This window comes from Globicephala melas, chromosome 15 (genome assembly GCF_963455315.2).
Source record: "Globicephala melas chromosome 15, mGloMel1.2, whole genome shotgun sequence".
Taxonomy (NCBI): domain Eukaryota; kingdom Metazoa; phylum Chordata; class Mammalia; order Artiodactyla; family Delphinidae; genus Globicephala; species Globicephala melas.
Window position 1 is genome coordinate 57,886,354 of NC_083328.1, and position 26,891 is coordinate 57,913,244.

The following is a 26,891-nucleotide window of genomic DNA, read 5'->3' on the forward strand; positions in this document are numbered from 1 at the left end:
TACGGTACGCGGGCCTCTCACTGTTGTGGCCTCTCCCGTTGCGGAGCACAGGCTCCAGACGTGCAGGCTCAGTGGCCATGGCTCACGGACCCAGCCGCTCCGTGGCATATGGGATCCTCCCGGACCGGGGCACGAACCCGTGTCCCCTGCATCGGCAGGCGGACTCTCAACCGCTGCGTCACCAGGGAAGCCCGATGTCATGCTTTTCTTGAAGTAGTTTGTCCAGAGCTGATGCTGAGAAGTCCCTTGGGGAGGTCAAAGAAATGTCTCCCCAGAATGCAAGCAGAAAATTGCCTAGTCCTTTCTCACCATCTGCACACGCTGATGGTCTCCACTTGCATGAGGGGCGTGAGATGCTCATCACGGTTCACTGTTCAGGTTGCAGTGTGCCAGAAAGTGCATTTGATTTGGGGTTAGAAGCACTCAGTTCCGATGCTGGCTGGGTCCTGGGCTATCACTAAACCTTGAAACCTTGGAAGCCTCCTCTGACTAGAGTGGAGGCATGCCCACCCTTCTCAACTCGATAAGTGGGGGAATAATCAAATAGGTGATGTGAGTGGGAAGTGCACGGATGTGCACCATAATGGATTAAATCCAGTTGTCACCTGGAATCAAATGTCGGTTTGATTCAGATGTGGGGAGGGGCAGGGGGGGGACTGTTCTTTTTAATGAGGCAGTGGGGACAGCCCCTGAACCTGTAGCTGTGGCATGCTTTCATTCTGGCTCTGCCATGTACTCTCCGTAACACTGGAGGGTAAGTCACGGACCATCTCTGAGCCTAGCTTCTATACTGGTTACATAAAGGAGAGGGAGACTCTCATTCTACGTATTTTATTTGCTTGTTTGTTGTTTTAAGGGGATATATTTTTCAAAAGATCCTATTGTGGCTGTTTACAAGTTCCAAGGTTTCCTGTGACAGACAAGGGACTGTTAAAACGTGATAGTGCTCCAAGGGTCCATGACAGAGTGGAGATTCCCAAGGCTTCCCCCAAGCTTGGAGGGGGAGGGAAGCACCAGGACACTGTTAGGGCGTTAGGGAGAAGGTGGGAATGCTGGATCTTGAGAGAAGTGAGAGTGAATAGACAGGCGGACGGGGAAAGAGGCATCCGCATTGTGTCTCTGTGCTCTGGGCTCCCACAGCACTTGGTACATCTTAGGGCCTCTCTTACCAAATGCGTCTCCCTGCACTGGGGCAATCTGGTTAGGTCTGTCCCCATCACTCACTCTCTGAAGGTCCAGGCTGTGTGTTATCCACATCTTCTCAGAACAGAGCATAGGCTTGTCACACGGCAGGAGCACACATATTTTTGAATGAGTGGATCAAACAATCAGTGTAAAGGTGGAAATAATTACCATCAATGTAGAGCCCACCCTGGGCAGGCACTGTCTAAACGCTTCACATGTATTACCTTTTCTTGTCTTCAGATCAGTCCTATGGCATGGGTACCATTTTGCTATCTTATGGGAGGGAGAAATGGGTTAACACAAGTCTGTGTGACCAGGAGATTCACACCCATATGTGAGCGACTCCAGAGCCCATCTGCTTAACCTGGAGGTTGGCCGCCTAAGTGACGTGGGACCTCAGCCTTTCCCAGGCCTCTGGCGGCTCTGCACCCATGGCCCCGTGGACTGTGGCCACTGTTGGCTCTGGCAGATGACTCGGAAGAGAGCAGAGTGTAGAGAGGTAATGGCGGGGAGAGCTGGCCCCAGCAGCAGCTGGGTGTGTGGCATGCATCCTGGCCCCTGCCGTGGCACTGGCTGGCACTCTGGGCAAGGCCCTCACTATGCTGAGTCAGTCCTGCCAGAAACCCCGAGAGCTGCGTGATTCCAAGGGGATGAGCGGATGTGAAGGGCTGCACAAGCCCTCAAGCGAGGGATAAAGAAATGGGGGGAGGGGCTGCTTATTACTACTACTGCTGTTGTTGGCCTGGCAGCCAAGAATTGGACCCTGGGCATCCCTTTCAGTGACCTGGCAGGAAAAACTGACAAGGGGACAGGGAGGCAGTGCTGCCCTTGAAGAATCCTGAAGTCACACAGACCGGGGTCCAAACTCGGCTGTGCCACCACCTCAACTCTTGGAGCCTCCGTTCCCTCATCAGTAAAGCTGAGATACAAGCCCCACGAGGATCGAAGGAGAGCATGAATACAAGTGCTCGGCATCACATCTGTCACCACTCAGCATAACACGGTAGCACTGATGCTATTGGTATGCTCATTGCCCGTACAGCATCCCGCAGTAACGAGTGTCATAGATTTCGCGATGGGACCCACAGTGTGGACAGTGGTGCCTGCCCACCGGCCCCTTGGTTTCCCCTTGGAAGGATCTGTAGCTGATCAGTCTTGACCCCAGGGTGGTGTGGTAGAAAGATGCCCAAGTTGGATTCAGAGGAGCCCAACTAAACACCGGGCTCTGGGGCTTGCCCACTGTGTGACTTTGGCAGAATCCTTTTCCTTCTCTGAGCCTCAGTTTCCTCATCAGCCTATGCACACACCTCCCAGTGCTGTTGTGAGGTTCAGAACTCTGAAATCGTAGATATGACACTCCCCTATAGAAGGGTGGTGCCGGCGTCCCTCCGCCCTGCCTGCCGCTCTGGCCCGGCTCCCTGCGGTCTGCTAACTGCCCAGCAGTGGGGCCTTGCCTCCTTGCTCTGAGCTGACTTCACATTAGCTGCTGGAGGATTGTACCACGGCCACAGATGCGGCCACAGCCCCAGCCTGCAGGCGGGGGTAATGCTGTAATTGGCATGCTGTGTCACAATTTCAGCTAATGATTTTCAATTCACAGGTGGAGTCACCCAGCCACACGCATGATGAAATTCCTGCTTGGCCACCCTTTCTGCACCTCAGACTCCATTAGGATGGAACATGCAAATATGGGCTTTAAAAAAAAAGGAGACGCTATTTGATCATTTGCCTTTTTTTCTCCCTCTAATTAAGGGATTTAGAGTTGCTGAAGATTTCACTACACGTGTAAAGGTACAAAACCTTATGAGAAGTCATCTACTCAGCCTTTTTCCCAGTGTAAGAATCCCCTTTCCTGACACATTTCTCTTGAAAACTCCGGTGACAGGGAACTCACAGTCTCAAAGCAGCCCATACACGAACCAGACAGCTCTGGCTGTAACATCCATTTCTGGGATGATTCTGTTTAAGGCATATCTTCCCCCATTTCATAGGAGTTCTGTGAAGGCAGGAGCTTTTTTCCAGATCCATCACTGCGCCATCCCCAGTGCATCACTGTGCCCAGAGCACACCGTGGGCTCTCAGGAACCGGGGTTTAAAGTGCGTTGAAAGGACCAGAAAGTTCTTCTCCTTTGAACTGAGAATCTGTCTCCTTAGAGCTTCTGCCCATTGATCCTCGCTGCTTCTCCCCACCCCTCACTGATCCCACCTGAGTCCCCCATCCCCCTCTTCACCCAACAGCCATCGTGTTCTCCCCCAAGTCTGGCAAACACCCCCATCTCTCCCAATAAGTCTGTTCTTCTCTAGGTTAGACGTCCGTCTCTCCAACCATTCTTGGTGAGTCATGATTTAGAGGCCTCTCCTCTTGATGAGATCATGTGCTCCCCTCTTCTGAAAGCTTCGATGGCTCCCAGTGGCTCCCCATGACCTATCACAGCTCAAGTTCCTTAGTCTGGCATTCACTTCAGCGAATGTCCGGTTTAATTCTGTTTTTTTCTACCACTCTTACACGAACTCTCCTATTCAGCAAAGCATGTCTAATCATTTTTCCTGGAACCCCACATGATTGTCCCTGCCTCTATACCTGTTTATAAAATGCCCCTGCCTGGAACACCTTCCCTATTCCTACTGTATCAAGGTCTCATCGCTTCCAAGGCCCAAAGCAAGTGTCTCCTCTCCTCCTGGTCATTCCAGTATGTTGTGGAAAAAGAGTTTGTGATGAAACAAGCAAACCTAGGTTTAAGCCCCAGACACATTTCATGAGCACGTATCTTTATAATCACATGGACCTTGGGCAGATCACTTAACATCTCTGAGCCTAAGGTTTCTCCTCTGAAAAATGGGTATGATGATGCCAGCACTGCTCACCCTCCAGAGCATTCTGAGGAATCATGTGATGATACACGTAAAAGCTCTTTGTAAATGACAAGGTGCATTGACTTCTCTCCGTGTGAGCCTCTGGAACTTGTCCAATGTCATGCATCAGGCACCTAACGATACACGATCTGACTCTGTTAGTGACGTTTCCTCAGGAGGGGAGTGTGTGAGTCTGCATGGCTGGCCACCGTTTCCTGACACCAGGCCTTGTGCCAAGTGTTTCACATCAGTTGACTTTTAAACCTCGCAACAATCCTCCCAGGGAGATAGTACAATTCCATTTTATAAATAAGAAACCAGAGGCTTAGTTAGAGAAGCTAAGGAACTTGACAAGGGTACACAGCTAACAAGTAGCAAAGCAGGATCTGAACCCGGGTCTGCTGGACAGCAGAGGCCTATCTATGTTACCCTGTCTCTGATGAATCCTCCAGTTCAGTGACGCCAGGGTGTCTCTGGGTCTTGCCTTCAGGATATTGTTGTTACTGATACTGGTGACAATGATGTTAACTCAAGGCTGGACAGAAGGAAGGGCCCCTTCGGAACTAATATCAAAGCCTCAACTTCAATGTGTTTATGTCCAAATTTTCCACTCCCACCCAAACAAACAAATAAAGCAAAACCTTGGAGGGAGAGTAGACTTGTAAAAGTCCCTCACAGTTCATGTCAGTGCTCATTTCACGCAATGTCTGTCGGAGGGGTGGGAACTGGTCAGGACTGGAGACTCCAAGCCCTCAGGAAGAGAGGGAGCAGCTTAGGGAGAAGCTGAACTTGTTTTAAAAGCAGAAACTCATAAGAGCTGGAAAGAGCTGCAGAACAAGTGATGGCCACCGATTGCGGAGATTAAAAAGAGTTATTTATTGAGGGGGAGGCAGGAAAAGACCAGAGAGAGCCATTCCAGGCAGAGGAGAGCAGGTAGCCTTCTCAGGAAAAGACTGCACGTGAGTTTATGGGAAGCACCAGCGCGAAGACAGTGGGAGAGGGTGGGGGAGGCCAGCTCTGCCCGGAAACAGGCTGAGGACACGATCCTGGGGCATGAGGAAGGGACATCAGAAGGCAGCCCCGCTCAGTGCATCCGTGATGCCTCTTGACGGAAGGGTTGGTTCACTCTGTCAAGCTGTCACTCAGCCACCTGTGAGTGTGTGGCTGAAAAACCAAACAAGGAAGAGAAGAAGCTACCACCAGAAGGCTGGCGGTGTGCACAAGAGCACAGGCACCAAGAGCATGCCAGGGAACAAGAGCACAGAGGGCAGGTCCCGGGGTTTGCCTGCCAGGAAACAAGAGCACAGAGGGAAGGTCCCGGAGTTTGCCTGCCAGGAAACAAGAGCACAGAGGGCAGGTCCCGGGGTTTGCCTGCCAGGAAACAAGAAGGACAGAGGGCAGGTCCCCGGGGAGTTGCATAAGTCCTCAGAAAGGAAGTGGCCCAGAAAGTTCATTCAGCCCAAACCTGCCTTTTACATATGGGAGAACTGAGGCCTTTGGAGAAATGATTTGCCTATGGTCACAGGATAAACTGGCCTGGGCTCAGAACTAGAAGAGCACTGAAGGTCATTTGTCCCACTTCTTCCTTCCACCAAAGAGAACAGTGAGCCCCAACACCTGGAACTAGGATGCGGGCTTCCCTGCTTGCCACACTCTGCTCTACATGCTGCCATTTTGGTCCCTTCCTTTTTTTCAGTTAAGAAACCCATCTTAGAAAGGCCTCAAGAGTCGGATATGCAAGATTAAGGAAATATTTTTCAATCTTATCAATAGCAGCAAATATTATTAACATTGTTAAATATTTGTACAATTATCACAACATTTGCTTTTATATTCACCATCTCCCCTGATCCTTACCGGGCTCCTAGGAGCAGATTTTAGTACAACTGCCATGTTATAAGGAAGAGAATGGAGGCCCAGATAGATTCTGTGTCTTAGCAGAAGCCAGACTCAAATCTAAACCTTTGACTCCTAATTTCATCCTCCTTCTTCTCCACCTCATGTCAAGTGCTAATATGGACAAATTCTTAGAAAGGCACGACCTTCTGAGACTGAACCAGGAAGAAATAGAAAATATAAACAGACCAATCACAGCACTGAAATTGAAACTGTGATTAAAAATCTTCCAACAAACAAAAGTGCAGGACCAGATGGATTCACAGATGAATTCTATCCAACATTTAGAGAAGAGCTAACACTTATCCTTCTCAAACTCTTCCAAAGTATAGCAGAGGGAGGAACACTCCCAAACTCATTCTACAAGGTCACCATCACCCTGATACCAAAACAAGACAGAGATGTCATAAAAAAAGAAAACTACAGGCCAATATCACTGATGAATATAGATGCAAAAATCCTCAACAAAATACTAGCAAACAGAATCCAGCAGCACATTAAAAGGATCATACACCATGATCAAGTGGGGTTTATCCCAGAAATGCAAGGATTCTTCAGTATACGCAAATCAATCAATGTGATACACCACATTAACAAATTGAAGGATAAAAACCGTACGATAATCTCAAAAGATGCAGAAAAAGCTTTTGACAAAACCCAAAACCCATTTATGATAAAAACTCTCCAGAAAGTAGGCATAGAGGGAACTTAACTCAACATAATAAAAGCCATATATGACAAACCCACAGCCAACATTGTTCTCAATGTTGAAAAACTGAAACCATTTCCACTAAGATCATGAACAAACAAGGTTGCCCACTTTCACCACTATTATTCAACATAGTTTTGGAAGTTCTAGCCACACCAATCAGAGACAAAAAAGAAATAAAAGGAATCCAAATTGGAAAAGAAGTAAACCTGTCACTGTTTGCAGATGACATGACACTATACATAAAGAATCCTAAAGATGCTACCAGAAAACTATTAGAGCTAATCAATGAATTTGGTAAAGTAGCAGGTTACAAAATTAATGCACAGATATCTCTTGCATTCCTATACACTAATGATGAAAACTCTGAAGGAAGAATTAAGGAAACACTCCCATTTACCACTGCAACAAAAAGAATATAATACCTAGGAATAAACCTACCTAAGGAGACAAAAGACCTGTATGCAGAAAACTATAAGACACTGATGAAAGAAATTAAAGATGATACCAACAGATGGAGAGATATACCATGTTCCTGGATTGGAAGAGTCAACATTGTGAAAATGACTCTACTACCCAAAGCAATCTACAGATTCAATGCAATCCCTATCAAACTACCACTGGCATTTTTCACAGAACTAGAACAAGAAATTTCGCAATTTGTATGGAAACACAAAAGACCCCGAATAGCCAAAGCAATCTTGAGAATGAAAAAAGGAACTGGAGGAATCAGGCTCCCTGACTTCAGACTATACTACAAAGCTACACTTATCAAGACGGTGTGGTACTGGCACAAAAACAGAAAGATAGATCAATGGAACAGGATAGAAAGGCCAGAGATAAACCCACGCACATATGGACACCTTATCTTTGATAAAGGTGGCAGGAATGTACAGTGGAGAAAGGACAGCCTCTTCAATAAGTGGTGCTGGGAAAACTGCACAGGTACATGTAAAAGTATGAGATTAGATCACTCCCTAACACCATACACAAAAATAAGCTCAAAATGGATTAAAGGCCTAAATGTAAGGCCAGAAACTATCAAACTCTTAGAGGAAAACATAGGCAGAACACTCTATGACATAAATCGCAGCAAGATCCTTTCTGACCCACCTCCTAGAGTAATGGAAAAAAAAAATAAACAAATGGGACCTAATGAAACTTCAAAGCTTTTGCACAGCAAAGGAAACCATAAACAAGACTAAAAGACAACCCTCAGAATGGGAGAAAATATTTGCAAATGAAGCAACCGACAACGAATTAATCTCCAAAATTTACAAGCATCTCATGCAACTCAATAACAAAAAAACGAACAACCCAATCCAAAAATGGGCAGAAGACCTAAATAGACATTTCTCCAAAGAAGATATACAGACTGCCAACAAACACATGAAAGAATGCTCTACATCATTAATCATTAGAGAAATGCAAATCAAAACTACAATGAGATATCATCTCACACCAGTCAGAATGGCCATCATCAAAAAATCTAGAAACAATAAATGCTGGAGACGGTGTGGAGAAAAGGGAACACTCTTGCACTGCTGGTGGGAATGTGAATTGCTTCAGCCACTATGGAGAACAGTATGGAGGTTCCTTAAAAAACTAAAAATAGAATTACCATATGACCCAGCAATCCCACTACTGGGCATATACCCTGAGAAAACCAAAATTCAAAAAGAGTCATGTACCAAAATGTTCACTGCAGCTCTATTTACAATAGCCCGGCGATGGAAACAACCTAAGTGCCCATCATCGGATGAATGGATAAAGAAGATGTGGCACATATATACAATGGAATATTACTCAGCCATAAAAAGAAACGAAATTGAGCTATTTGTAATGAGGTGGATAGACTTAGAGTCTGTCATACAGAGTGAAGTAAGTCAGAAAGAAAAAGACAAATACCGTATGCTAACACATATATATGGAATTTAAGAAAAAACAATGTCATGAAGAACCTAGGGGTAAGGCAGGAATAAAGACGCAGACCTCCTAGAGAACGGACTTGAGGTTATGGGGAGGGGGAAGGGTGAGCTGTGACAGGGCGAGAGAGAGTCATGGACATATACACACTAACAAATGTAGTAAGGTAGATAGCTAGTGGGAAGCAGCCGCATGGCACAGGGATATTGGCTCGGTGCTTTGTGACAGCCTGGAGGGGTGGGATAGGGAGGGTGGGAGGGAGGGAGACGCAAGAGGGAGGACATATGGGAACATATGCTTATGTATGACTGATTCACTTTGTTATAAAGCAGAGACTAACACACCATTGTAAAGCAATTGTACCCCAATAAAGATGTTAAAAAAAAAAAAAAAGAAAACTACAGGCCAATATCACTGATGAATATAGATGCAAAAATCCTCAACAAAATACTAGCAAACAGAATCCAGCAGCACATTAAAAGGATCATACACCATGATCAAGTGGGGTTTATCCCAGAAATGCAAGGATTCTTCAGTATACGCAAATCAATCAATGTGATACACCACATTAACAAATTGAAGGATAAAAACCATACAATAATCTCAAAAGATGCAGAAAAAGCTTTTGACAAAACCCAAAACCCATTTATGATAAAAACTCTCCAGAAAGTAGGCATAGAGGGAACTTAACTCAACATAATAAAGGCCATATATGACAAACCCACAGCCAACATTGTTCTCAATGTTGAAAAACTGAAACCATTTCCACTAAGATCATGAACAAACAAGGTTGCCCACTTTCACCACTATTATTCAACATAGTTTTGGAAGTTTTAGCCACACCAATCAGAGACAAAAAAGAAATAAAAGGAATCCAAATTGGAAAAGAAGAAGTAAACCTGTCACTGTTTGCAGATGACATGACGCTATACATAAAGAATCCTAAAGATGCTACCAGAAAACTATTAGAGCTAATTAATGAATTTGGTAAAGTAGCAGGTTACAAAATTAATGCACAGATATCTCTTGCATTCCTATACACTAATGATGAAAACTCTGAAGGAAGAATTAAGGAAACACTCCCATTTACCACTGCAACAAAAAGAATATAATACCTAGGAATAAACCTACCTAAGGAGACAAAAGACCTGTATGCAGAAAACTATAAGACACTGATGAAAGAAATTAAAGATGATACCAACAGATGGAGAGATATACCATGTTCCTGGATTGGAAGAGTCAACATTGTGAAAATGACTCTACTACCCAAAGCAATCTACAGATTCAATGCAATCCCTATCAAACTACCACTGGCATTTTTCACAGAATAGAACAAAAAATTTCACAATTTGTATGGAAACACAAAAGACCCCGAATAGCCAAAGCAATCTTGGGAAAGAAAAACAGAGCTGTAGGAACTAGACTCCCTGACTTCAGACTATACTACAAAGCTACAGTAATCAAGACAGTATGGTACTGTCACAAAAAAGGAAATAGAGATCAATGGAACAGCATAGAGAGCCCAGAGGTAAACCCACGCACATATGGTCACCTTATCTTTGATAAAGGAGGCAAGAATATACAATGGAGAAAAGACAGCCTCTTCAATAAGTGGTGCTGGGAAAACTGGACAGCTACATGTAAAAGTATGAAATTAGAATACTCCCTAACACCATACATAAAAATAAACGCAAAATGGCTTAAAGACCTAAATGTAAGGTCAGACACTATAATACTCTTAGAGGAAAACATAGGCAGAACACTCTATGACATAAATCACAGCAAGATCCTTTTGGAGCTACCTCCTAGAGAAAAGGAAATAAAAACAAAAATAAACAAATGGGACCTAGTGAAACTTAAAAGTTTTTGCACAGCAAAGGATACCATAAACAAGACGAAAAGACAACCCTCAGAATGGGGGAAAATATTTACAAATGAAGCAACTGACAAAGGAGTAATCTCCAAAATTTACAAGCAGCTCATGCAACTTAATATCAAAAATCCAAACAACCCAATCCAAAAATGGGCAGAAGACCTAAATAGACATTTCTCCAAAGAAGATATACAGATTGCCAACAAACACATGAAAGGATGCTCAACATCACTAATCATTAGAGAAATGCAAATCAAAACTACAGTGAGGTATCACCTCACACCAGTCAGAATGGCCATCATCAAAAAAATCTAGAAACATTAAATGCTGGAGAGGGCGTGGAGAAAAGGGAACCCTCTTGCACTGTTGGTGGGCATGTAAATTGATACAACCACTATGGAGAACAGTACGGAGGTTCCTTAAAAAACTAAAAATAGAATTACCATATGACTCAGCAATCCCACTACTGGGCATATACCCTGAAAAAACCCGTAATTCAAAAAGAGTCATGTACCACAGTGTTCACTGCAGCACTATTTACAATAGCCAGGACATGGAAGCAACCTAAGTCTCCATCGACAGATGAATGGACAAAGAAGATGTGGCACATATATACAATGGAATATTACTCAGCCATAAAAAGAAACGAAACTGAGTTATTTGTAGTGAGGTGGATGGACCTAGAGACTGTCCTACAGAGTGAAGTAAGTCAGAAAGAGAAAAACAAATGCCGTATGCTAACACATATATATGGAATCTAAAAAAAAGGTTCTGAAGAACCTAGAGGCAGGACAGGAATGAAGATGCAGACATAAAGAATGGGCTTGAGGACATGGGGAGGGGGAAGGATAAGCTGGGACAAAGTGAGAGAGTGGCATTGACATCTATACAGTATCAACTGTAAAATAGCTAGTGGGAAGCAGCTACATAGCACAGGGAGATGAGCTCGGTGCTTTGTGACCACCTAGAGGGGTGGGATAGGGAGGGTCGGAGGGAGGCTTAAGAGGGAGGGGATATGGGGACATATGTATACGTATAGCTGATTCACTTTGTTATACAGCAGCAACTAACACAACAATGTAAAGCAATTATACTCCAGTAAAGATGTTAAAAAAATAATAACAACAATAAATGGAAAAAAAGATGTTTAAGCTCACTCACGTGCTGGATGCTTAGAGTAACTTGTATATGTACAGCGTTTCACTTTATTTTTACCACCTGACATAACGTAAGTTACTTGACTATAAATGTGATTTACGCAGAATCTAAAGGTTTGGGAAGAGGTGAAGAGCTGTCCAGGGGAGTGAAGTGGGGAAGGCATAGGCTGGGCTGGGAGTCCATAGCTTCAGGCGGCTCTGTCTGGCCCCAGCCCTGCTGCTCACCCACAGGCGGGCTCAGAGCCAGACGCCCCCTCTCAGGGCCCATCTCCCCAGCCTCCAAAGTGCTAAGAGAATTGAGGTGGTTAGTTTACACAGGCACTGCCTGAGTAACCTGGGCCCTTCCCATGGTGCCTGAAGAATCAACAGATCTTCCACAGAGGTCTCGAAAGACAAGAAGAAAGATTAGAGGGAGGGGAAAATATTTTTCTATATTCCATGCATTCATCCACCTCACATTTATTATGTCCACCATGTGCCAGGCTCTCTTTAGACACTTTGGAAAATTCAAACATAAACACATTTCATGAAGGGCAATTTGTACCAAAACCTTTAAAAGTATACATATACAAGTGCATATAACAAAATGATCCATAAATTTGTTAATAAAAGGAAATACTTTGGAAAAAATGTAAATGTTCAATAATAGGAAATTTATTAACTTGTGGCAGATCCATACATTATGCAGGTATTAAAAGGGATGATGTAGATACATGAGAATTTGACACTGAAAGATGTTCATGTTTTAAAAAAATGTATGTAGGGGCTTCCCTGGTGAGCAGTGGTTGAGAGTCCGCCTGCCGATGCAGGGGACACAGGTTCGTGCCTCGGTCCAGGGGGATCCCACATGCCGCGGAGCGGCTGGCCCATGAGCCATGGCCGCTGGGCCTGCGCATCCAGAACCTGTGCTCCACAACAGTGGAGGCAACGTGAGAGACCTGCGTACCCAAAAAGAAAAAAAAAAGTATGTATGAATGAACATATTTAAATAAGTATTAATATATATGAGTGTGATACATATAAGCACACTTGCTCTCAGAAGAAAATCTAGTCAAATATATAGAAGGCTACATACGAGAATGGAAATAGTGGTCTATGTGGTGTGATTAAAAGATAATCTTGTGTGGCACATATATACAATGGAATATTACTCAGCCATAAAAAGAAATGAAATTGAGTTATTTGTAGTGAGGTGGATGGACCTAGAGTCTGTCACACAGAGTGAAGTCAGAAAGAGAAAAACAAATACCATATGCTAACACACAAATATGGAATCAAAAAACAATGGTTCTGATGAACCTAGGGTCAGGACAGGAATAAAGACGGAGACGTAGAGAATGAACTTGAGGACATGGGGAGGGGTAAGGGTAAGCTGGGACAAAGTGAGAGTGGCATTGACATATATACAGTATCAAGTGTAAAGTAAATAGCTAGTGAGAAGCAGCCACATAGCACAGGGAGATGAGCTCGGTGCTTTGTGACCACCTAGAGGGGTGGGATAGGGAGGGTGGGAGGGAGACGCAAGAGGAGGGGATATGGGGACATATGTATACGTATAGCTGATTCACTTTGTTATACAGCAGCAACTAACACAACAATGTAAAGCAATTATACTCCAGTAAAGATGTTAAAAAAAAAGATAATCTTGATACTGTATGCAATTCTGTATTCTTTCAATTTTTATGAATCGTATCACATATTTTTATAATCAGAAAAACAACATATTCTCATTTTTAAAAAATCAGAAAACAACATATTTTCATTAAAAAAATAACGTCATATTTACTGATGTTAATGATATAGAGTAACATAAAAAAAGATTTAAAAACTTTATAGGGTAATCCAATTTTGATACACCTATAAAGGTAAGAATTTTAAATGTAGGAATTTTTTCTTTTTTCTTTTTTTGCGGTACGCGGGTCTCTCACTGTTGTGGCCTCTCCTGTTGCAGAGCACAGGCTCCGGACGCACAGGCTCAGCGGCCATGGCTCACAGGCCTAGCGGCTCCGTGGCCTGTGGGATCTTCCCGGACCGGGGCATGAACCCATGTCCCCTGCATCGGCAGGCGGACTCTCAACCACTGTGCCACCAGGGAAGCCCATGTAGGAATTTTTTTAATTCAAGTGTAGCTGATTTACAATATTGTATAAGTTACAGGTGTACAATATACTGATTCACAAGTTTTACAGGTTATACTCCATTTATAGTTATTATAAAATATTGGCTATATTCCCTGTGTTGTACAGTATATTCTTTTAGTTTATTTCATACCTAATAGTTTGTACCTCTTAATCCCATCTCTATATTGTCCCTCCCCTTCTCTCTCCCCATTGGTATCCACTAGTTTACTCTCTATATCTCTGAGTCTGCTGTTTTGTTATTAAATGTAGGAATTTTAAAAGCTTAGAATGTTGCACAACAAAATGCAAATGATTTGTATTCCCTGATTTTGCTTTGCTGTATTGTCTGCTGTCTAGAATGAATATGCATAAATTATTAACAGGAAAGTAAAATTATGTACCAGGAAATTTTTTATTTTTCTAAAAAAAGTATTAATAAAATAGAATCCCTGCCTCTAAAGAGTTAACTCTAACAGTCTAACAGAGGAGATGAGAAGAGAAAACCTGACAACACTGTGCAGCAGCGTTCTGCAGGCTTACCTGCTATGAGAAGGGAACAATAACAGTGAAGAGGACTTGAGGAGAGATTCATGGAAGACATTTGAGCCACTCCTTAAAAGGTAGATATGAACAAACAAAAATTGGAGGAAAGGGCATTCTTAGCAGGGAAAAGGCAGGGAAGAGGCTTGATCACACATGATCAACTCTTCTCTGTAAGCTGCCCGCCTTTCCCAGCCAACCATCGTGCTTAGTTATCAAGTTTGTCCACACCTTTTCAAACAGCCCGCTCTGAATGAGTGCAAAGGGTGCACTTTCCATCCTGTTTTGATCTTGTTGTATACTGGATGAGGGAAAGAAACATGGATTTGGCGCTAGGTGACTTATGAGTGAATTATTTTACAGTTTGAATTATTGGTTCTTGGCTGGGTTTGACTGGCAATTTTCATCTTCACCGAATGTATCTGATACTAAAGGTTCTTCAGTTCTCAAGGACAAGTGGGGATTTCCCACGCATCAGATTTAGCTCTTAGTTTCATGCATCTGTAAAGAAAGGTATAAACTACAGAGGGCTCAAGCTTGTGCTGGCATAACATGGCCCCTCACAGCAAGGAAGTTACTGACTTTAAACCGGAAGAGTGACTGGCAAACAATGCTAGAACCCTGTCTGCTGGAAGAGAGTCAGGACACTAGAAGTTCTGGGAACGGCTCTGTTCACCGCTCTGGAGCATGAAGTCCTGGAAAGTCCAAGTAGGCTGACTCTCAGAGAGGTGGCAATATTCACAGGACTTGTGCACAGGGAACATGAGAGGAAGTGGAATTTCAAGTCAATCGAGACACAGGACCAATTAAAGAATTTACGAGCCACTAACTGCTTCCAACAGGCCCCACACACTTGGCCTCTCTTCAGCTTTGCCCCGCAGCAAAACAGCCAGGAGGACTTCCTCTGGCTCAGAGTCTCTGTCCTTAATGATTATATTTGGGTGACATTTGAGCAGTTAATTAGATAACTGGAAACTTAGTGCTAGTCCTGGCTCTTCACTCATTTACTTGGAGACCTTGGAAATGTGGGGTTTGGTGTCAGTCAGTAGGTCAGACCTTCTCTTCAGCCCCTACACCATCACACGTTCTACACACTCTCATCCAAAACACCTCTTTGGACACAGTGATGTTCAACAAGTGTGGCCCATTCTCTGACCTTCTCTGAGAATCTCAACAAAATGACCTTTGTATGTTTCACACCCCCAAGTCTTAAGGTTTAGGATTGTAGATTTAAATTATTATCAAAAGAGCACTGAAAAAAATAGACACACACACAATGATGCCTGCATATACTTGTGTGTGCTTAGACAATAACTGAAAAGATTTAAAAGAAGGTGCTAACGGTGGTTTTTCTCTAGGGAAGAGACCTAGAGTCTGGTGGTTAAGGAAACAAAGAGACTGACTTTTCACTGTATCCTCATTGAATTCATTTACCGGATACATATTAAGTTAGGAATGCCAACTGACTGCATATAAAAGAGACCTGAGAAACAGTGACTTAAGCAAACAAGGGATTTTATTATTCTTACTAAATAAGAAGTCTGGGGCAGGCTGTCCAGAGCTGGTACCATGTTATTAAGGACGCAGGCTCCTTCCAGCTCTCTGTTCCCCTTCCTGAGATTCTGGCCTGCATCAGGCGGCAAGCTCACAGACAGCTGCTATACCTCTAGGCACGACCCCTGTGTTTCAGGCAAGAAGGTGAAAGGGCAAAGGGCAGTGCCTGCCGATTATGACCACTTAAAAGAGTTGTCTGGTAACCCTCCTCAGCTTACTTCTACTTACATTTCATTGCTCAGAACTTGTGTGGCTCTGTCACTTCTGACTGCAAGGGAGGCTGGGACATATTGCCACCTCATGTAAAACTGGGGTTCTGTTAGTAAGAATGGAGAGAAAGGATACGAGCTTTGTAATTAGTAGTGTCTGTCATATATGTGTTGTCTTTTTAAAATTAAGACTTTGTCTTTTTAGAGAAGTTTTGGGTTCACAGCAAAATTGAGGGAAAGGTACAGAGATTTTTCATATACCCTCAGCCGCCACACATGTATAGCCTCCCCCACTATTAATATCCCCCAGCAGAGGGTACAATTGTTACAACTGATGAACTTACATTGACACATCACAATTAGTGAAAGTCCATAGTTTACATGGGGGTTCACTCCTGGTGTTATATACTCTGTGGGTTTGGACAAATGTATAATGACATGTAGCCATCATTATAGTATCACACGGAATAGCTTCACTGCCCTAAAAATCCGCTGTGCTCTGCCTATTCATCCTACCCCTCCCCAGTCCCTGGTAACCACTGATCTTTTTATTGTCTCCATAGTTTTGTCATTTTCAGAGTGTCATGTAGTTGGAATCATACAGTGTTTAGCCTTTGCAGGTTGCATTAGTAATTAGATTAGTAATTAAATTAAATTAGTGATATGCATTTAAATTTCCTCCATGTCTTTTCATGACTTAATAGCTCGTTTCTTTTTAATGCCAATGATATCCCATTTTCTTCATGTACGGTGTATTTATCCATTTACCTACTGAAGGACATTTGGTTGGTTCCAAGATGTAATTATGAAGAACGCTGATATAAACAACCGTGTGCAGGTTTTTGTGTGGACATAAATTTTCAGTTCCTCAGTGTAAGAGCATGTTTAGTTTTGTAAGAAATTGCAAAACTGTCTTCCAAAGTGGCTGTGACATCTTGCATTCCCATCAGCAAAGAATAAGAGTTGCCATTGCTCCACAGTCTCTCCAGCCTTTGGTGTTGTCAGTTTTCTAGATCTGGGTCATTCTGATAGATGTGTATTGTCTTAAAATATATATATATATTTATTATATGTTTTATGTAATGTATATATACATGTATATATACATATATACATATGTTATATATATGTATATATACATATATATTTTATGTATATGTACTTTATACATATACATACCAAAAATCCTTGAAATAAGGGGAGCAAAGAGTCACCATGAGAGAAGTGACTGTGTGACTGGTGGTGTGGGGAACTTAATGGACTCCCCCCAAGCAACACAAACATCTAACTGGTGAAAATTATTAAAAAATCATATAACGTCTCTGGAAATTATTCTACAGCCATACAGCAAATGCATTTACTTAAGAAAAACTCCTAAATCTCAGTAGGAAGAGCGAGAGCCTGTGACATTGGGGTCACGTGCCCCTCCCCCAGCTCCACGTGGTGAAATCTTCATCCAGGCAGGGATTCTTTCTCCAGCGCCCATTCACCTGCGCTATGTAAAAGCCGGGCCTTGACCTGAGAGAGTATGGGTTTTAGAGATATTTCGTCCCACTGTTTTGGCTTTTGTTTTGTTTTGAACAGCAGAGCTTCTTTTTAAGAACTGCTTTGGTTCTCCTAGGATTGTAAAGCCCAGAGCCCCCATTATGACAGAAAGCAAGAAATAGGACCAAGAATTGAGATATCCAGGTTTAAGTTGCTGCTTTCTTGAGCAAATCACTTCCCCTCTCTGAATTTCCACTTCCTCAAGAGAAAAAACAAAAACAAAAACATTTAGGAAACAGGAAGACAACTCCGGAGAGTCCCAAAGACTCAAGAGCCATGATCTGACTCTGCAGCCCCACAGCCTCCCCCTCCTGAATTCGGCTCCCTCTCCTCCCATCTCCTCTCGTGCTCTCTCTGTCTCTTTCTCTCTCACATCCATTAAAACGTTTATCTCCTGCAAAGCGCCGGAGGAGGACGTACTGAACTGTGAGGATTTAGTATAGGTGGTTAGAGCTTCCAATACCTGATTATATCAGAAGACTTAAGGCAAAAATCATGTTCTAGTGGAACAGCTAAGACCTGCATCTGGGAGGAAACAGAGGTAAGGAGGCAATTCCTACATAGAGGGAAACTTGGGAACAAGAAGGGTGGGGCTGAAATAGACATACAAGTCAAGTAGGTCATAAGTAAGTAGGTTTGCTTCCTCCCTCTTTCCTCCTACTTTCCCTACTCTCCTTCATCTCTTGGGAGTAGAAGAGAAAGAAGGAGCAAAGACCTCCAAAGCCTGCCATGTGCCAGCCACTGTGTTGGGTTCCGTACAGCTTCCCACTCCTCAGTCACTCATATAGCACGTTCATGGGTTTTGCCATGTCTACACACCAGCTATACCATTATCTACTTAGTAGTTTTCTTTCTTTTTTTTTTACATCTTTATTAGAGTATAATTGCTTTACAATGGTGTGTTAGTTTCTGCTTTATAACAAAATGAATCAGTTATACATATACATATGTTCCCATCTCTTCCCTCTTGCGTCTCCCTCCCTCCCACCCTCCCTATCCCACCCCTCCAGGTGATCACAAAGCACCGAGCTGATCTCCATGTGCTATGCGGCTGCTTCCCACTAGCTATCTATTTTATGTTTGGTAGTGTATATATGTCCATGCCTCTCTCTCGTTTTCTTTAAATCAACTCTCTTGTTTTCGTTAACTTATATACCTACTTTAGCCGTCTACCAATCAATATCTATAGAATGGTTTGGTATGTTAGTTATTTTTCTAATGCGTATTTAAATAAACATATAACTATTAGAATTAAAAAAATATTTGTCCCCATGTCATAGTTACTCATGCCGCACTTCAGGGTACATCTACATTAGCTCATTCAGTCTTTGCCACTACTCTCAGAGGTAAGGTTAATGGTCCTCATCCTACCTATGAGGAAATTAAGGTTCAGAGGGGTTAAGCAACTTGCTCAAGGTCACGAAACTAGCAAAGGCAGAGTAAGACTTGAAGCCACTTCCGTTTCTAAGGCCTACACTATTTCTCCTAACACTGCCCTGCCGTGGGAAGGGAGGAAGAAAGGAGCTCTACAAAAACAGGGTCCTCTGCAGAGTCAATGCATTTGGTCCAGCCAGCCTGTTCAGTTCCTATGAAGAGCCAAGCCCCATGGACATTCTTGCCTCCCCTGCAAACTCCTGGCTTCCTCCACCACGATCAAGCCCTGTTTCTGGCACAAACCCGGTGCTTGACTTGTTTGTCAAGCGGTGGCTCTGCTCCAAGGGCAGATTCTGCTGTGGCTGTCCTGGTGTCAAGGCTCCTAGGAGTCATCCTGAATCCTGCCCTTTTTGCTGCCATCACTCAGAGCACTGCTTTTGTTTCAGCTTCTTGCCCAGGCAGACAGGCCAAGGCTTTGCCCTCAAGTTGGGACTTGAGTAGGGCTTGGTATTTTAGGCAGTGGATTTATGACAGTAGGCATTTCTTCTGGAACAGTTTGACAGCATTCTTCAATCTTCTCTTTTCACCAACAGCATCTGGTTGCCTAAGGCAGAGAGGACACACTTGCTTGGCAAAGAAGGTCAGGATTCTCTGCTACCTCCCCCTGGGTCCCTCCGCCTCGGTCCTGCTGGGGTGTGGTCCTTCTATGAAACTGAGGGAACACGGCCAGAGTCATGTGGGGACTTAGACTCGGCGTACCTCCTGCTACATTCTCAGCCCTGCCAGTGGCTGGCTCTGGGTTTGAAGGATGTGGGGTTGAGAGATTGAAGAAGAGTGTCAGGAGTAATAGGGCAAAGGAACTGATATTTATTATGGGTCTCCTATGTGTGAGACACTGTACTAGATACTCCATATCTGTTATCTCACTGAATTCTCTCAGTAACCTACAACCTTAACAAGTAGGTGCTATCATGCTCATCTTACAGATGAGGAAATCCAAGTCTGGAAAGTTAAGTAACTTGGTTAAGGCCACACAGCTATGAAAAGACAGGGCCAAGATTCAAACCCAGGTCTGTTTGACTCCAAAATCCCTGGTCTTTTCCCTACATCAGGCTACCTCATCTCTGGATGGGATATATTACAAGAGGCCTTGGAGATCGTCTAGTTCAGGATCTCCCAGGCTGTGTGCCTCACAACAGCAGTTCCTCAGGGAGGAGAAGGAGGTCAGAAGATTTTGGAGAAAGTTGGTTTAAATAAAATCAAATTGACGTCTTTACCACAGAACCATCACGGAAAGTTAGAGCTGGAAAAGAGAGCTTGGTGACTAAGTAATCCAGGCCAGGCTACATGCGGAAAGTGAGGCCAGGGGGCTGAGGTCTCGCGTCGCTGGGATCCAGCACTGGGCCCCCGCCCACAGTCCATGTGCAGTGTGAGACTTAAGCTATCGTGGTGGGAAATCAAAACGCAGTGCTTGTGAGCCTGCACACCATCTGTGGGGACTGGGTGGAGAAAAGGGGGCACTGTATCCAGTGCCTCCTGCTAGGGAGCCTTCGAGGTAGGTCCTTAGAAAGACAGGACTAGCTGCTCCAGACTCCAGGGGGCAGGTACTGGGCCTTTCTCAGACTCTGCCTCTGCGGCTCTGTGTGCCCTTGTTGTTGGGTGGGTGGGAGTGGGGGGGTCACCTCCCCTCTCTCTGAGCCTGTTTCCTCATATCCAAGAAGAAGGAGGTTGAGTTTGTGATGTTTCTCTGTGGATGTTCAATGGAAGGGAGCTTCAAGTCAAAGGGCAAAGCATAGCTGACATCCTACTACCTCTCACTTCCCCTGCGCTATGGCCTCACCCATTTAATCCCTGGCCATTTACTGGGCATGTTTTTTCTCTTGAGGTTATAGAACCCATGTTCGAGAGACTCAAGGCCCAGGATGGGCAGACCCGTGCTCCTGGCAGAGTATAAATTAAATTACAACTACTTTGCCTGGGCAAGAGTGGGCCTGATGGGGCTGCAGCCTGAGCTGCAGGAGGGAGAGCCAGCTTGCCCTGAGGGACCCTCGCAAGAGCTCAGCCCCTTGCCCTCTGCTGGGCCCACAGCCACAGGCACAGGCCAGGGCCAGGCCCTGATGGCTAGAGCGCTGAGGTATTGACACAATTCTGCCTGTTGCCATGATTACCCAGAACAGTCCCAGGACGTGGATCCTACCAGTTCTAAAGCTCTAAAGCTCCCTGAGCTCAGAGATCACCTTTCCATCCTGCACTCCCTCCCCTCTCAGTGGGCATTTTTCTGAGGTCAGAGGTAGGCGTTGGGTAACTGTCCGAGAGGAAGTGCTCTCTGCAGTTCAGACTATCTCTGGAGTCCAGCTCAATTCTGAAATTTGGCCAGGAGGATGGCCATGATGATAATGGGTCTGCAAACCCAATTCTTCTTGGAATGTTTTCAGGGACTACCCTCTGACTGGAGTTACTTGGTGTAGAGATGTCTGGCTGCATGAGACAGAAGCATCACGATTAAGGTATTCAGTAGCTGATGGGCTGTCACGTTGAAGAGGGATTAGCTTTGTGTGGAATGAGCTCTAACGTAGAGGCACCTGAGTGGCAGGTTTAGCTCAACATAAGGGCCACACTTTCCAGAACTCAGATCAAGAGAAACAGTACTTCAAAAGATGCTGGATTTGTCCACCACTGCAGGACAAGTGGAGGCTCAATGACCGCGACAGAAATGTTTTGGAGACAGCTGGCAGACCAGCTGGGGTCAAGGGGGTTACACTAGATGGTCAATTTAAGGGCCCTTTCAGTGTGGAGACTTGAATTCTAGAAAATTCCTGAGAAGATGCTTGCCCTTTGGGGCAGAGGTTGTCCAGTAGTGCCTGGATCCTTCCCGAAAGAAATCATTTCTCCAAAAACCTCTGGATTTATAGAAATCACATCCTTTCCCTCACCACCAACCATCATTCCTCGTTTGAGGCCTACTAATAAACACATGGAGCTCTCAACTTCTTTTAAGATTTCTCTCTTCACTTTTGAAATTCCTGGAGAATAAATAAGCACAGTCTTCCTTGTTGAGACATCTGTCCCATAAACTGGGATTTCAGTGCCAGGAGCTGCTTGGGCTGGGGGGGTGGGGTTAAATGTGTGTGTGTGTGTGTGTATTTCCTCCACTTTCTTTGCCAAGCTGGCATCATTTTACACTTGTGATTGATGGCTCATGGATTAATTCCTCTGTTTTGGTTTCTGATGAGATGATTAGAAATTTGGCTTCTGTTCACTGCCATCTTCACTCTGCCTTGGGCTGTTTGGGAAGCAGAATGTCAATTTGACCTTTTTACTGCTCTTCCAGAGAGAATGAATAATGGTCAGGAACGACTGGAGAGGCCTGAGATACCCCCACATCCTTACATCATGGAAAGTCTGACTGTTTCCCCCAGTGATTTGCCATAGTGCAGGTTCTGAAACCAGATATCAAGGGAGAACTCATAGAGGAACAGGATCAGACTTGAACTCAGAAAATTCAAAAAGATTCAGTCTTGGGTCCCCCACTCTTTGGACTTCAATTTTCTCATCTGTAAGTTGGAGATTCATTTATTCATTAACTCAACAGAGCACTGTATGCAAGAAAAAATAACTTTCTCTACTTGTGGAATTGCTACACGTATGAGTTGAGATATGTCTGAAAAAGTTTTATAAATTATAAAGTACGTTGGAAAGAGAAGGGGTTGTTATATATAAGATGAGATCTAGAATATTTTTTCCTTTCTAATAAAGTCCATTATGTTCAGTTCTAGGGAAATGTTTCTTAGCAATGATCCTACATCTTTTGTGGCTGACACCAGTGGAAATAGAGTAGATGAGAACAGCTATTGTCCTTCCTTCCATCCCATCCAAAGTGAAAAGTCAACACATTTATGAGAGAATAGAGGATGACTGCCTTCTATGCTTCAGTTCTCTTCAGTTAGCTGAAAGTCTGCTTAACTGCTGGGATCTCTCTAGACACACAGTCTTCTAAGAAGCGCCTCACATGCCCCAAGTTGTATAAGAATTCAAGGCCACTTTTCTGTTCTGGGGAAGCTTAGGAAGATGTAGTGATCATAAACAAAAACACAACAAAAACCCATCACTTAGAGACATCTTTGCCATTCACCATGGGCCTCTGTCTCCTCAACTTACGAGGAAGAGCTGTTGTGATGCTCCAATGAGACAATGTTGTGAAAGCACTTTGTAAAGTTAAAAGGCCAGGTACCAATGTCAGGTATTATTTTTCCATGCTTACCACCTGAACTTGTGGTAGCCCTTGTGATGCCTGCTTGTCTCCATGCTTCCTGATTACCAGTCCCGGCTTGGGCTGCAACCACAAGTGATGAAACCTAATGGTCTGATCATTACCTCAATAATTTTCCAACACTTGTATTTTCTGAGTCATTCTCTCTCCTTCTAAATACGTGCAAGGATCATTCTCCCAACACGGAAGTTGAAAACTGATTTCACCTGGTAGCCCAGCTGTTTGGCTGAGGCCACCCTGTTACCACAAAGTGTAGCTCCATTTCCTTTTTCTATTTAAGCTACAGTCATTCTAAGTCATAGCCACCTACAAGCTAATGAATGTGATTTTATTTCCAAGCCCTGATGACGGTTCTGAGACAGACGTTCTACTTGCAACATCCCCCAGACACGTTCTACTTAGCATTTCTAAAGCACTTCGTGTCACAAAGGAATTTATGATTTGTTTTTATAAGTTCTTCCTTAGAACCTCCTTAAAAGTGTGGTCCATAAGACACTGGTGAAGATTTCAGTGTCCTGGGTGACACCATCAACATGACAAATCACCATTTCCATGGATAAGAGTTATATGATTAAGTCCTCCCGTAAATTCCTATGGGGTCGATTAAGTTTTGACATTAATAATAAAGGGATTGTGAGAGGTTCATCAAACAACCAATGAAAGTGACTGGTACTGATGGCCTTTCAAAACTCCACCAAGTAAGCTAATGAGTTCCAGGTGCATTTTCCTCCAGCTGGTACAAACATTTCTCTCCTTCCTATATGGGTATCTTAATTTTCTCAAAGGTGGAACAGGGAGTCTGAGGCCCTGAGAAGAGAAATGACTTGCCCACAGTCATTGAGTGAATCGGCTGCAGAGCCAAGACCACAGTGCTTGGTACAAAGTAAGTGCTAGATAAGTAAATACTGGATAAATGAATGACTGATTGAACCCAAATCTGTTATGCGTTTTTCTCCCCTGACTGTGCTCTACAAGAAACTTTTTAGATTCCTACCATATTTTCTACCCTTCAGAAGTGAGGCTACTTTCCTCAAGCCTAACTAAGCCCTAGTCCTCACTGTCCAGTATGACAGCCACAAGTCACATGTGATTACTGAGCACTTGAAATGTGGCAGGTCCAAATAGATGGGCTGTAAATGAATCTCAAATTTTGAAGGATTAGTGTGAAAGAAGACTGTAAAATATCTCACTACTAATTTTTTTATATTGTTCAACCAATAATGTTCAACCAATAATAGTTTGGATACACTGGGTTAAATAAAATATTATTAAAATCAATCCCATTTGTTTCTTTTTTAATATGGCTACTGGAAAACTTTAAATTCCATGTATGGCTTTCCTTTGTGGCTTGCATTACAGTTCTATTGAACAGCACTGCAATCTACTCTATAGAAGCTTTAGAAAAAGAATTATATATTGGAGGGTTGGGGGAGATGAATAAAATAGGTGAGAGAACTTATGAGATACAACCTTCCAGTTATAAAATAAATAAGCCACAGGGATGTAACATACAGCACAGGGAATATAGTCAATAATATCATAGTAACTTTGCATGGTGAGAGATGGTAACTACTAGATTTATCGTGGTGATTATTTTGTAATGTATAAAAATATCAAATCACTATGTTGTGTAAAAAAAGAAAAAAGCTTTAAAAATGAACAAAAAAGAATTGTATATGAGTTGTCAACCTTTCAGTAAAAGCTCCTTTGTCCAGGCTATCTGAGAACCTAGGAAATAAAGGTGAGAGTAATTAACTTTCTTCACGACAACAGCAACAAAATTCCTCCTTCTTTTCTCTACCTTAACCCTTTCCCTAAAGTTTCCATTGCAGTCTCTTTAACCACACACCTGAAAAGCTGGGAAATCCACTGAAGTATTGCTGGGTGGCTGGCCAGCCAACCCAGGAAGACAGACATCTAATCTGCCTTCTGAAGAACTACCATTCCAATCCAACTGTCACAGGCACAGAAGTCATATTTGAATGGAGGAAGTATTTTGGGGGTATACTCTTGGTGAACAAGTTTAATAACAGTAATTGCCATAATAACTGACGTTTTTATAGCAGTTTGCAATTTATAGAATACTTTCACATGTATCATCTCATTTGATTCTCATAACAGTCCTATAGTATGGGCATTATTATGATCCCGTTTGATAGATACAGACACAAAACTCAAAGCGATTAAGAGGTTAGCTTATGACCACACAGCTAGAAGGAGGTAGATGTGGTTGGAAACCCTGGCCTCCGAATACAGGGCTTTAGTTTGTATCTCAGAGGGTCCAGAATCCAGGGTGTGAGCTCCCACTGGCCTGACCGAGGGTTCAGAGGCCCCAGTGTCCCTCTTCTGAGTGCCTCGCTAACATAGGTCAATAGCAGAGGAGGAAAGGAAAGATTTAAGAGGTAGGAGAGAAGAGATTTAAGAGGTAGGAGAGAAGAAAGAAATTCAGGTAAGGGAACACAGGTGTAATATCTTGATGAGAAACTTCCCTAATGGCACACGATAATCATCACTGTAATGGTCTTTTATGTCGATGCACATGGAAAAGGAAGTGCTATCACGGCCAAATAAATCCTTACTGGCGGAAGTCCTACCAACTGCTGGGCAGCGGCTGGTATTACTATCTCCATCAGAGAAGTGAGGAAACTGAGGCTCAAAGGTGTTAAGTCCAATGTTCATTCCACCACCCTCAGTTGGTTTGTGCATCAATATACAAATCATATGTATTTTTATTATTGCCATTTTTTTGTCTTTACTCATTAATTACTCAATAATTATCTTATTTATATTCTAGTTTCTTTGGGTTTACCTTTCTTTTCCCCTCTGGCTCTTAAAATAGGTTTAGGTTCTTTAAAAAAATTTTGGGGGGACTTCCCTGGTGGCCCAGTGGTTAAAAATCTTCCTTCCAATGCAGGGGATGCAGGTTCGATCCCTGGTGGGGGAACTAAGATCCCACATGCTGTGGAGCAACTAAAACCACGTGCTCTAGAGCTCTGGAGCCCGAGCACCACAGCTAGAGAGAAGCCCCGCACCACAACGAAAAGATTCCGCATGCCACAGTGAAGGTCCCATGTGCCACACATAGATGCGATGCAGCCAAAATAAATAAAATAAATATTAAAAAAATTTTTTTTTGTTTTCTAATGAGTGCACTTAAGGTTATGAATTTTTCTCCAGGTATCACTTTTGTTGCATCCATGTGTTTTGATTACTACCATTGTGTGTGATAATACAAAAACCCATTTAATTAATGCTTTCATTAATACTTTCATATATTCAGCCCTAAGTATTTTATAATTTTCCTTGGCTTTCCTCTTTAACATGAGTTATTTAGAAATATGATTTTTACCTTCCAAAAATAGTATCTATTTTTTGAATAGGTAATATACACACATGGTAAAAAATTAACGAGATATGAAAAAGTATACAGTGAAAAGTCCCTCAAAAGCTACATCTGTGTAATCCCATTATGATGAAAAACAGAAAAGGCAAAACTATAGGGAGCTGCTACATAGCACACGGAGATCAGCTCCGTGCTTTGTGATGACCTAGAGGGGTGGGACGGTGAGGGTGGGAGGGAGGCTCAAGAGGGAAGGGATAAATGTATACATATAGCTGATTCACTTTGTTGAACAAAAGAAACTAACACAACGTGGTGAAGCAATTATAATCCAATAAAG